The 13,783-nt window shown below is 41.1% G+C and overlaps 1 pseudogene; it reads left to right on the top strand.

Moving 5' to 3' along the window:
- The first annotated feature begins 13,516 nt into the window (after positions 1–13,516).
- The window catches only part of LOC111817008, a 28,241-nt pseudogene continuing 27,974 nt past the window's right edge, over positions 13,517–13,783 (top strand).

The following is a 13,783-nucleotide window of genomic DNA, read 5'->3' as shown; positions in this document are numbered from 1 at the left end:
TGTGTTCAGCATTAAACTTGAAGAAAGCTTCCTTCCCACGGTCACAGTCGCAGTGTTTACACTTGCCTCCCTGGTAATTTTCCCCACAACATGCAAGTACCTATTGTAACCAAGACAAGGAGGAAGGAACGATCCTTTTCAGAAACTAAGATATTCCTTATAGCAGATTAATGTTAGACAGCGTGTGATAAACGTGTGAGCTGTGAACTCAGGCGACCCAGAAAACATTATCATTGATGTCTGAAGAAACAAGCGAGCTGTTCTGAAGAAATAACCTTTGAACTGAATCCCAGTAGTTTCAAGAAGAGTTTCACAGGAGAATATAGAGAAGAAGCTCTAGAAAATGAGCAGTGCCATAAACTGGGACGTAAGCAATTGCTTTTGCTATTCAAGCCCATCTGCATACTCAAGTGAGGGTCGAGCCAGAAAAGGATTTTTAAGAATAAAGACTGGTAGAAAGATTGAAGCAACAGGATGGGGAGTTTAGATTATACTGCCTTAATAATAGTAGAGAAGCTTCAGCAATCCTGATTCTTCACTCAGTAGGCCCAAACCACTCTGCAAGAACATTACACAAATGTAACATAGAGCATGGACTAGTAAAAAGTAAAAGCTTGAGCTGAGCGGAGTTGTAGGAAAAGGCAAATTTATATAAACCATCATCATTATGTAAATGCAATAAATGAATGATGAAAATATTACAAGTGACCTCTAACCCATACCTACTGCATCAATTTCAGAGAGAAAAATAAGTATTTGGAGACACCTAAGGAAGCAAGCAAGGTAATGATGGGACAAGACGCCACACAGACACACTCACTGGCATGACTGTTCACACACAAGTTAGTCCTACCAGAGCTGGGGAAGGCAGGGGAGGACCACAGTGCCTGGGTTTAGTATCACAGTGAGGACAGGTGCCTGTGAGAACCCTTCTCCAGCACCAACAGTATGATCTGGAGAAAGAGTCCCACCGCTAGGGTAGGAAGAAGAATGAATGCCAGCACACTTGAAATCCAATGCCAGGCCCTCGGAAGTGAAAGTGGTACCTCAGAGGGTCTCACAAGCTCTGCCTTCCAGCCAATAATGGTAGACACAGCTCTGAAGCCACATCATCCTGGAGACTGGTTGGTGCTGCCTGTCCTTCCTCTGCCTCAGGCAGCAGAAGGTGGAGTGTGACTCCATTTGCTAAAGAAAAGAAAAACAGCGAGAGCAGGATATTCTTTTGGTGCAGAAGTGACCTCTATACATATGATAGAATCAAGCAATCCTGAGCATGAGTGGGGCACACTCAGATTTTGGTCCACACATTGCCAGCCTTTGAGTAAAACTTGGGCACACCCCTATGTCTGAAACTGTGCAAGACTCTGATCCTGTCTGGCTGAAGATTGGGCCAGCTTAGCACTGATCTTCATGACCAAGGAACATCCTTGTCACTTGTCCACAGACGGAGCCTCTCTACCCCTCTGGCACCAAGCAGAGAGTTTTATCACAAGCCACAGCCAGCTTCAGTGTGGGGCTGACAGCACACTCAGTCTATACATGGCCTTAAGCTGTATAACTCAGCATAACACCAGCCTTAATGGCAAAAGGGCTGCCTTTGCCAATATCATCTCAATGTTGAACAATTCAAGGGGGAACAACATTCCATTTTCTGAGACAGGGTAGTAATTGTAAGACTTTTTCTTGGAACTTGGTGCCATGCAGGTAAAACCTAACACTGGACAAATGCGTAAAATTGGAGTCTCTGAAACTTCCAGGGTCTGGCAGAGACATATAGCCCTTATCCATCAAACTTCCATCAAAGCAGCATCATCTATGGACAGTTGACACTGTCTTAAGCTATGTGTCTACCACACTTCTAGGAAACTCGTCGATACCTGGGCCACTGCTCTGTTCAGTGCTCTTCTGGTTTCATTAGGCCTTTTGCGTTATTGTTTTTTATTTTATCTTTAACTTTCATTTATTTATTTAGTACAGGATCTCACACTACACAGCTTAGACTCATAGTGATCCTCCTGTTTTCAGCATCCCCAGCGCCGGGATTACAGACATGCACCACCACACCTGGTCTTGGTGACTAGCTCGGGGTACCCAGGGACAGGGCTGTCATGGCATATCTTGGTGCTCACTGTGACACATGCCTGGTGTCTGTGGGCCTGCCATAGACGCCTCAATCTGGCCCGTCCACAGTGATTTTGTCCAGACCTATACCAAGTTGATCAGCATTCACAAATAGTGGCATGTGGGTGTGTGCTCTTTATAGGTGTCTGCAGGCCATGCTGAATGACACATCAACTGCAAATTTGAGAAAAAAATATGGATTTAGGACACAAGTTGATTCTAAAATAGCAGAAGTGGCTATGTATTCAGAGAGTGAGCCGTCTATTTATAATTTCTGAAAAAAATCACAAGGTCAGATAACAAACAATAGAATAAATACTGTATACGTCAATGCCCATACAATATCAGGCACCAACATGCATTTAGAATTTTAAATAAAACATAACCTTGCTTGACAGTCAAAATAAGATACCAGAAACTGACATGACATTAACCAGTAGGGAGTATCTTTCAGATGAAGATTAAAACAACTATTTTAAGGAAATATAAAGAGCTTTGAGAGGAACACAGGAGACAAGTACCTCAACCGAGAAACTAAAGAAAGAGATAGAAAGAGATTTTAAAAATCAAACATAAATCAATGCTTTGAAAAATATACTAAGTGAGATTAAAAATTGATGAAGGTCAACAATAGCAGATTAGATCTAAGGGAAGAGGGAATTAGAAGAGGGAACATGGGCCATCTGAAAATTTAGTCCTAGGAAAAATTAGAAGGAAGACAGCTTAAGAACATGGAGAAAACTTTAAAATGGCAAATATCCAGGATATTGCAATTCAGAAAGGATTTTAGAATATAAAGGAGTACAAAGCTTATTCAAAAAGATAACACAAATCTTCACACCTAGAAAATGACATAAACAGGTGTAGGAAGATGAAAGGTCACTATCAGATGTAACTCAATAGGGGCCAGGAATTCCACCCCCTGGCCTATTATGTCAGTCCCGCCCCTGAGGTGTGCAGAGATGGTGACTGAGATGGTGTGGTGGCGCTCACCTGTAATCCCAGCTCTCAGGAGGCTGAAAACAGGAGAATCACTATGAGTCTGATCTAGTAGTGAGACCCTTGTAGACCCTGTCCTAAATACAGGGGAAAAAAACATGAAAGATATTTGCCAAGCACATGTTAGGCAATGGTTTCACCCAGGATACATAAAGAACTCTAAAACACAATAATGAAAATCAAATAAGCATTTGGAAAATAGGTAAAACAAACAAACAATAAATGCCTCATTTCATTTAGAATGCCTATTTTCTAAAAGACTAAACATAATCTCTAGCCAATGAATAGAAGAGGGAACCACTACACCTTGTTGATGCTAATAGAAATTAATGCAGACATTCTAGAAAACAGGATGGTGTCCCTTAAAACTAAGGACAGAGACAGTGTCTGCATTATCTAACATCCTGGTTGCTAAGGCACGTCAACTGATATAATTTGAAGGTAGACAGGTTGAAGTTGACGACATTTCAGGGGATTCAGAACACGTGTCCCTAACTCCTCCCAGAAAGATGCAGTGGAGCAGAGCAGCTGAGCTCAGGAAACCAGAAAGCAGATCAGAGGAACAGTGCAGAAGGCAGAGGCCAGGGACCTCACGCGTTACCCAGGATCAGGTTGTACAGCCCACACGAGCACACTCAAATGTGGATTTTCCTAGTCAATTGGTATTTCCTAATCAAAGGGAACTGCGACCAAAACCTCAAAACCTAGCCGGGTGGACGGTAAGTCCTGTAGCTCCTCACTTGATGCCCAGGGCACAGGTGAGCAGCCTGTGTGAGGCTTTGTTCGACAGGCTCACTCACAGCCTGCATTTTTCCTCAACAGCTACTCCAGGTAGCTAGCATCTCTGAGTTTCTATCACCGTGGTGCAGTGAATCCCAGAAATTCAATAACCTAGTATAGTCAGGGAGCCCAGAGTCTCTTCCCAAGTGGAAAAGCTTACACTTTTGTACCTTAGAACTGGCCATGGGTGAGGTCTTGTTGATTCCTGAGATGTCCTCAGGAAGCCAGCTGCCTTCTTCTCTCTATGTAAAGTACTTTTTGTCTTTTTTGAATTGATGATGATAATAATCACTTCAAAAACCACCTCTCTGGCTACAACTCTACAAACGGTTTCTCCTGGTCTAGAATTTGAGCTTTTCAAAATTTTCTGCTGTGCCTTTTATTCCTGATGCTCACCTTCAGTTTGGCAGAAAACAGCCAGTAACCTAAGCCTTGGGCTGGCCTGAAGTTCTCTCTGCCATATCAGTTTGTCCATAAGCCTAGACTCAGTCTTCCACAAAGGCTTGCAATATGCACAAACTGTAGATGAGGTTCTTCATCAGAGTGGAACATGCATGACCTCTAGTACAACTCGAAAAGAATCCTTGCTCCCAACTGCAGTCTAATGACCCTGACCTTGCTCTCCACGAATTGGCCAGCATCCTGTTCTCACAAGGTCTGAGCAGAACTCCCACGAAGTTCTGTTTACACCATTCTCAGACTTCTTTAGCTGGTAGCCAAAGCCTTTCAAACTCCTCCTGCAAACTGTTTTCAAAGGCTTCCAGACCATATATGATCAGGTATAGCCACAGCAGTAACTCCGTTTCTCTGAAGTCAGTTTCCTGTGTTAGTCGATTTTCTCACTTCTGGGCTACAATATCTGATACCCAATCTTAATGGAAATGAAGGTTAATTTTTCTCTAGGTTTTAGAAGATTCAATCTGTGCACCAAGTCAGAAGCACTGTGGCTGAAAATTATTTAATAATGCCTTACCCTATGCAGGATATGACAAGAGACCCTGGGGCTACAATGAACAAGACTCACAGAGTCAATATTTCATGTTAAGAATTTGAACGCTAAGGGGCCAGGGAGATAGCTCAGTAGAATAAGTGTTTGCCTGGCAAGTGCAAGGGCTTGAGTTCATCCCTGGTTTTCCCAAAAAAGAAAATAATTTGAACTCTAAAGTCAGACTTGCCTGAGTTGGAAGAAATTCTCCAAGCTTCAGCTACCTTCAGCTATAAAATGGAAACATTGCTTTCTTCTGTGTCCTATCATTGTTTGAGTGTTTGGCAAGCACTCTACAAAGTGTCTAGTCCTTTCAACAAAGTAGAAATTGATTTTTATTACAGTTGAGCTCTGTGTTATTAGGCAACAAAGGGCTGTCTCTAGCTACAGCTTTGGTCCTTCCTATCTTGCTTCATCTCATTAAATATTGTACAAAATCTTAAAAAAAAAGAAAAGAAAAGAAAAACACTGTGACTGATGAACATGTTGGATGGAACATGTTCAAAGAGTCTCGGAAGCAGAGCAAGTAGACAATGGCAGAAAACAGGAGGCCAGGTAATGTGTATAGTATGCCTCATACTAGTTTGAGTTAAGTGAGTTTAGTTTTGTGTTTAAGAGGTTCGGTTAGAGTTCAAATTCACTCCCTGTAAGTGACACAGACACACCATAGTTCTCATCATGCACCTTCTAGGTTTTTCTCCATTCAGCCAAAGCCATATATCAGGGTTAATAGTAGCACTATATTAGAACTGGCAATTCCACTACTGTGCAATATCCAGAGGAGATGAAATCAGGATTCTGAAAGCCATCTGAAACCCAAGCTATTGGCCCGCTCTTCACAATTGCCAAGAAATGGATATAGTATATTTCTCAACTGGAAAATGGATAAAGAAAATGTGGTAGATGTGCACATTGGGTTGCTACCTACTTATTATGGTTTGCTGTCAGGAGGTGAGGTACAGGCCGCTGGAGACAAGGCTTGGGAGGTTTACCACCCTCGCCAATTCCCGCGCCTCTCTCTGCTTCCTGTTTTCCATGAGGTGACAGTATTCCTCTACCATGTCCCTGTGCCATGCCATCCTCCCTTGGAGATAGCTGAGCATGGATTGAAATGTGAGCCACAGTAAACCTCTCCCTTAAGTTGTGGGGGTCAGTTGTCATGTCTTTGCTTTGAGGAAAGTGGCTAAGACACTATTAATCATCAGAAGGGATGAAAGCTTGTTATTTGAAACAACAGGCATGGAACCGAAAATCCTGCTGGCTGACATAAACCAGGAACCGGGAGACAAGCATCATTCACTCATGTGTGGAACTGAATCAAATGCATAGCAGGCAAGATCGGATTCATAGTAATCTGCCTCTTTTCAGTCTCCCAAGAGCTGGGATTACAAGCGTGCACCACCACATCCAGTCCAATCGCTGTCTCAGTGCACCCTGGGGGTGGGGCCAGCACAGCAGGCCTAGGGATTGAACATCGAGCCCCTGCACCTGCTTGCAGGCACTTTAATCCGCTGAGATATTTGGCTGACCCTTGAATTGAAATAATAAAATTTAAAAAATACAAATACAGAACTATTTTGTGTTACATATAGATATTATTTATGTAATCAAATATTAGTTATACATGTAATTAGTAATTGTGATATATAAAGCAAAAGAGTACTATTATCAAAACAACTAACCATACTAGTATCTGCAATCTGAGCAACTACATTGAAGACAGCAATGTGCAATACAAAACCCATGGTTGGATCTGTTCTTCTAAATGTGTACCATTTCTAATGCCTTACCAATTATTATTATACTCTCTTTAAAATACATTTAAAAATAATGAAGTAAAAATTTCAAGAAAAAAATTAAGATTTTTTGAAAGCAAGGGTTAAAGTTCAATTATTTGTCCACCCTTGCAAACCTATAACAATTCATCTGAGCAACAGTTTTGATAGTAAAAATATGTGATATAATGATTGTTAATTTGTTCTTCTTGTTTTGAAAATATGCACCATGTGTACTGTTATATGTTACTCTCTGTCTGCTTTTGCTATTTGTTTTTGTTTGCACTCTTTAAAATAAACTTAAATTTAAAAATCCTTAAAGAGAACAAAATAAAGAGTAATTATATAACAATTATAATTTCAAAATTTAACTTGTTTAAAGAGGAATAACTATGTGCACAAGAAAACTAAAAAATTCTTAAGGTCGTGGACACAGCTCAGCACTCTAAGTGCCTACCTGGCAAATGCAAGGACCCCGATTTGATCCTCAGTACCACATGCCATGCTGGCCCCAAGCACAGTGGCATACTGGGGAGGCTGAGACAGGATGATCGCTGTGAGTTTGAGCTGTTTGGCAAGACCCTGTACCAAATAAATAAATAAATATTTCAAAAAATTATTTAAAAAATGCATGTTGATAATATTTAGTAAGCCATAAAGTTGCTATTATTTTATGAACTATCACTAACAAAAATTGTATTTTCATATATTTCAGCTGAATATAACCAATAATGGCTTTAGTGCTATCAAAGTAATTTGTTTATCACTGTATGATTTATGTTTCCAAGGTAACTCATCTCAGCTACACTTAAGGAAAAATGCCTTTGACACAATGTGGACTGTTAAACAAAAAGCTAAGAAACAGAGAGCCCTTGCATTTCAGGCACGTGACAGATTTGGTGACATATGCTTCTACTCTTCATTTCTAAAACAAAAATGCTAAATACCATTAAAATTTTTAAGAACATTAAATATATAAGGAAACTATAAACACAGAAAGGAAAAGCTCTGAGTGCAAGAAATGGGGGTGGGGGGGCTCAGGAAAGCAGCTTTCTCACGGGCTGCAGCCGGGGCTTTAATCGCGGATGTGGGTTTGGCCCCTACAAGCGCAGAGCTAGAGGTGAGCTGCTGGGCAAGAGGGCACTACTGCTCCATGGGCGAGCCACATACCCGCAGCCCCACGCAGCCGCAGCCCTATGCACCTGCAGCCCCCCTCACCCGCAGCCGCACACACCCACGTCCCATGCATCTGCAGCCGCACACACCGGCAGCCCCACGCACCCACAGCCCCACACACCCACGTTCCATGCATCCGCAGCCCCACGCACTCACATCCCACACACCTGCAGACCCGCACATCCGCTGCCCCACACACCCACGGCCCCACACACTCACGCCCCATGCACCCACAGACCCATGCACCCACGTCCCACGCACCCGCAGCCCCACACACCTGCAGCCCCAAGCACCCACAGCCCCATGCATCCGCAGCCCCACGCACCCACGCCTCACGCACCTGCTGGAAGAGCGAATGTGAAATTGCATCTGTCCCACAGTTAAAATGATTTTTAAGGACCAGCCAGATAGCTCAGCTGACTAAAGCGCCTGCTTAGGCAGACCCTGGATCCTGGGTTTAATCCCTGGCTGGCTGTGCCGGCCCCGCCCCCAAGGGTCCCTGAGACAGCGACTGAGATTGGGCATGGTGGCGCGCGCCTATAATCCGAGCTCTTGGGAGGCTGAAAACAAGAGAATCACTACGAGTCCATTTTGTGTAGTGAGATCCTGTAGACACTGTTCTAAATACAGAAAAAAAAAAATTTTAATGTTAGCATAGTCAAAGCAAAGTTTTCCTTCAAGCAGATGTGCTGACATTCCAATTTAAAACTCAAGAAAGAGCAGGGCAAATGGCCTTTCGGTGGCTCAACAGAAGCAAAGTTGTAAAAACAAAGGTCACCTCATATGCAAAAATGTCAAATATGAGAAGAAAAAAAAAACCCTGAATCATACCTACTGTCGTTGGTGTGCGTGCATTACTTTTCACTCCCAACAGTCCTTACAACACCTCAGCCTTATTGCCACCTACTTTACAAATGAGGAACGGGAAGCTAGCTTTTCCATTGCTGGGACAAAATCACCTGACACACCTAAAACAGAGGTTTAATTTGCCTAATGATTTTTGATACCAATCAACAGTGAGCTGGTTCCAAGGGATAGGTGTGGTGGACAGCAGACTGAGAAAGGATGCACAATTCGTGGTTCTCAGGGAGGTGAGAGTGGAGGAAGGGACCAAAGCATAAGCAAGGAGCTGGGCTGAGAATCACCCAAGGCTGCCTCGGCCGTTCACAGTCGTCCTGCCTACCCTTCCGGGCTGCACTTGGGCCAGCCAATCCAAAGGGCAAGAGCTACATGGTTGTGCCCCTAGTACCAGATTTATTTAAAGCTGGTAGTAGGGCTTATAACTCATACTTTTATTCACTCCATTTTAATGTTCATTCAAGTCATTAAAATAGTAAAAATTAAAAATTAAGAAACAAATTTCAACAACTCATCTTAAAGTAGGGGAAGATGCAGATTATTAATAGAAAGCCATATCTGCCATGTACACATGAAATAATCCAAAATCTGTGTCTCAGTGTAAAAAATTTAAAAGGAGAGAAAACGGTCCAAAGAAGAAATCAAAGCTGGAAATATTTAACTCACAGAAGATGATATTCTAGTAATGAAAGAATGTATTAAGTGATATTCAGTATCACTAGTACATCAGAAATTTACATTTGGATCACAGTGCTGAAGTGTTTCACACATCAAATCAGAAAAAAATCTGAAAAGTTGGCTTCTGAAACAATATAGAGAAACATCTGATAGTGAGGGTAACACTGGGCAGAATGCTGTACCAGCCAGCACTTTTACTCCTCATTAATACCCCAAGTGGAGCTGCCAGCAGAGCACTCTAATTAGATCTCAGTCTCCTGGAGATAATGATGGCCTGCTTGGCCTGAGGGGTGGCCCCGGGGACCTGCAGGGAGGCTGAAGCCAGGCCGGTGCTGGCCGAGGGGCGAGGAGCACGGGGCACAGCCTTCCCTCTGCACGTGGCAACAGGGGTCAGTCTGAAGATGGAGTCTGGAACATCAGCCAAATTATTCTCTAGAGAACAAAAATATATGCTCATTGGGAAAAATAGGAATATTTCTCCTTAGGCATAACTCAGAATAAAATGTATGAAACATATACTCTCTTTAAATGATCATGTAAGTTTTTCCTAAGAAAACAGAAAAAGAAGGGAAAATGAGTATATCTGAGTTCATTTCTAAAAATGCTTGCACGTGAAGCTAACAACAAAATGTTACCAGTACATCTGGGTCACCACCAGGTGCTGCGTACACTGTTTGATGTACTTTTGCATTTTTAAAAATTTAATAATAAATAATATACTAATTTATTAATTTAATAAATTTATTAATTTAATAAAGATTGCCAGAATATTCCTAAAAAAGCAAAGAAGGTATTCAGCTTTAATTTATCAGTCTGTTTCAACATGTTTATTGAAATAAATTCCTATAGCAAACGTATTCATTTCAAGAGTTAAATTCAATGGTTTTAATATATTTCAGTATTATACAACCCTCATGGCAATCTAATCCTATTTTTTTAAAAATTATTAGATGCTTGTGATACATGATACATCCACCCTGGTGAACTAACACACACACACACACACGCACGCACGCACGCACGCACGCACACCTCAAATCTTCATCCTCTCTGCTTTCTCTGCCTCTTTCCTTCCGTTTACATCTATCCTCAGAAACCCCATCTGAACAAAATCTCTGCTTCCTGTCATGTATCTTTTATTTCGTTCTTCAAATCAGTTGCATTTTGGCTTTACCCTGCAATATTTCACTTCCTGTGTTTCACTGATCTCACTTAGCATTATGATCTCACTTTGGCATCACACCAAAATGAGTTTTCACAAAGTCAGCATCGCCTGTTTCCTTTCTTCAGTCTCCAACCTCCCGCCGCTGTCTGAGGCCACCGTTCACACAGTACCACGGAACACAGTGGTTTCATGTCTTAGCATGCTTCAGTGCACCGTTCCTGCATGAGTTGGTGGACAGTTGAGTTGTTTCTACTTTGGGGCTATATAAATAATTATGCTAACAACACTCGTGTGCAAGATTTTATATGAACATAAATTTTCATTTATCCTGGAATGGAATTTCTGGTCATATGGCACAGCTGGCATTCTGAAGGACAGATAAACTTGCTCCTAAGTACAATACATTTTCATAAGAGTAATCATGTGAATGACGATGGACAGGTAGATATATAGGTGTCCTTGGGGCCTCAGGGTGTTATCCCATAGCAACTAATGTACCAATCAGCGTTGACTGCCAACTCTTTGCCGTGTTAACATATTTTCAATTTTCATTGTTGTTGTTTTGGTTGATAAATGTTTTCTTCCAATTACTCACATCCAGAAATTACTTCTTAAATTCACACTATTTACAACCAAAAATACAATAGGTTGCACAAATATTTAAATTATAATTTAAAAAATACTAATTTAGTGGTTTTCTTATACATTAGACAACTTTTGCCTAGATGATAAACATAAAATAATGTTTTTGTCAATAAGGGCATTGGAAAGAACTTTGCTCTCAAATTAGCCTTTTCTGGATGAAAACGCCCTGGGGCCTTTCCTCCTTGAGGGCTACGTGTGTGTCTCAATGACATCAGGAGATTCACGGTCCGTGCTGTACTCCTAAGCACTGCCACTGCAAATTCTATTTTATGTGCTATATTTGAATGAAGTGTGATCAAAGAGGAGCCTTGAAATGAAGGACTTTAAACATCCATGTATCTTTTCTAAATAATCAATTGGCTGTAAAAGCAAGTTTGTGTTAATTTGCAAATGAGCAAGGACTCTGGAGTTGTATCCACATTGGTCCCAGGCTGCTGTGGTATTAATTATTAGATGGATTAGTGACACACTGAGCTGGCGCTTTTCATTAAACAGCTGCTAAGACATGAAGGATGAACAATGCCTCGTGTGTCAGCCTCAGATGCACACGCCTGGAGGCTACTTAATAGGCCTTAATAAGCTGCTGTTCTCCCGGCAGACAAATTTCAGCTACTTAGAGAGTGCTCCTGCACACCTCAGCTGGAACTTCTCAGTGTCTATCCCCAGTTTCCAATAAAACAAATCAAATATTTGCTCTGTCTTATTTTGTTAAATTTATATTTAAAGTGTTAATTAAGCTGAACAAAGAAAACAAACATCATGATGCCACATACTGACAAAGACAATGGGTATTTGTTCATGTGATCAGATGAAAATAAATACATATGTCTATTACAGCCAACCATGAATTGCATTGCTTCAGTTTAATCTGCTTACATTTTCTGGCCATTTACGTCTTTATATGTTATCGGTTGAGTATCCTGTTCTTAGTCTAATCTTCAAGTAAAACTCTCCCATCATGCTCTTAAGTTAATATGCCTCTATGCCATGTTTCAGAGTTTAGATACTTTGAACCTATTGATACCAATACTTATAAGTTTATATCAATACTTAAAAGGCCTTCAAAATTTTAACCTGAAACTGTCCTTTAATGCCAAACTTTTACATTTACACAAATGTGTATTACATCTCTTTTCTCTAATTTTAATTTCCTCTATATTAGCGTGAAGCCTAAGTTTTCATATTTAACTTCTGGAGAAAAATTTCCAAGAAGAATCACGTCTCTGGTAAAATATAAAATGAACATACATATAAATTTTATTTAACTGGGTTTTAATGATGGAATCTATAACTTTTTGCAAACAGCTTAAACAACAATTCAGGAACATCCTTCTTCTGCAACAGGAATACTGCCATGGGTGAGCACGTGGAGCTGCATATCTTTGCTTCGATGTAGGAGGAGGAGCTGAGGAAGCCTCCACTGGGTCAGCCAAAGGCTCTGTGAACCACACTTGTTTTATTCCAATTTCACTTACAATTGTCCAACTTTATGACAGCAAAGAAGCAATACACAGTTGGTAAAATTCACTTCTGCTTTGAAGTTTGATCTTTTCCTGACATAATGACATTCAGTCCTATGCTTGAGAATTAGTGGGTCATAGCTCCTGGTGAGTTACTCATTTAGTGCAGAATCTTGGTTGCTGTACTGCACAGTGTTAGCAGTGGTTTTGGATTACTGTATTTTATATTTTTACATCCTCTTGTGCCTACAAAATGTCTCTCTGTATGTGCACATGTAAAATGCAAAAACTCTTATTCAATATTCAAATTATGTATTATAAAACATGATTTGTATTTCGTGATTTTGCTGAGCAATAGGTTAATGCAAGTGTCCTGAAAATGTTTTTTTTTTCTTTTAAAAAAAATTTTATTGAGAAACAAATAGCCATGAGACAGTTTCAAAACCGATTAGTAGGACAGTTTTCAATAATTGCATATTGTTGTCTGAAAATGTTTAAGGTATGTGAGGCTAAGCTATGAAGCTGGGTCGATGAGGTATATTAAATGATACTTGTATTCCCTGAAAGTATATTATAATCCTTTTAGGGGATGGAAAAATAAGAACATAATACTGTTATAAGTCAAGAGGTCCATTATATGTGGTGGAAATAATGGTTTTATAAAAACGCCCATTACCTAATCCCTGGAATTTGGGATCATCTCTCTTCATGTAGGGAAATGCACTTTGTAGATGCACTTTCTTAGTTCCATTGGGGCGGGAAATTAACCTAGATTGTGGGGCTGGGAAATTGGTGTAGATTCTGGAGTGAGAGCAACGCGTAGTGAGGGTCCTCATGAGAGGAATGCAAGGGTGTGAACGGAGAGAGGCAGGCTATGGTACTGGAGCCGAGGCTGGAGCGCTATCCTTTGGAGTCTGAAGGAAGAGCCACAAGCCCAGAAATGTGCCTGCGGGTACAGCAGGAAGCTGGAAATGGTAAGCAAGCATGCTCCCTCAGAGCCTCTGGGAGCAATGGGGGCCTTCTAATGCCTGGATTTTCGGCCCCCTGACCTCTAACACCATATGGCATCAAACCTGTGTTGCTTCACAGAACTCAATTTGTAGTGCTTTAATACAGCTGCAACAGGAAAGCAATACATCTA

Source organism: Octodon degus, unplaced genomic scaffold (genome assembly GCF_000260255.1).
Source record: "Octodon degus isolate 3935 unplaced genomic scaffold, OctDeg1.0 scaffold00046, whole genome shotgun sequence".
Lineage (NCBI taxonomy): Eukaryota > Metazoa > Chordata > Mammalia > Rodentia > Octodontidae > Octodon > Octodon degus.
Note: the sequence above shows the minus strand (reverse complement) of the source record. Positions and strands in the feature narration are given on the sequence as shown.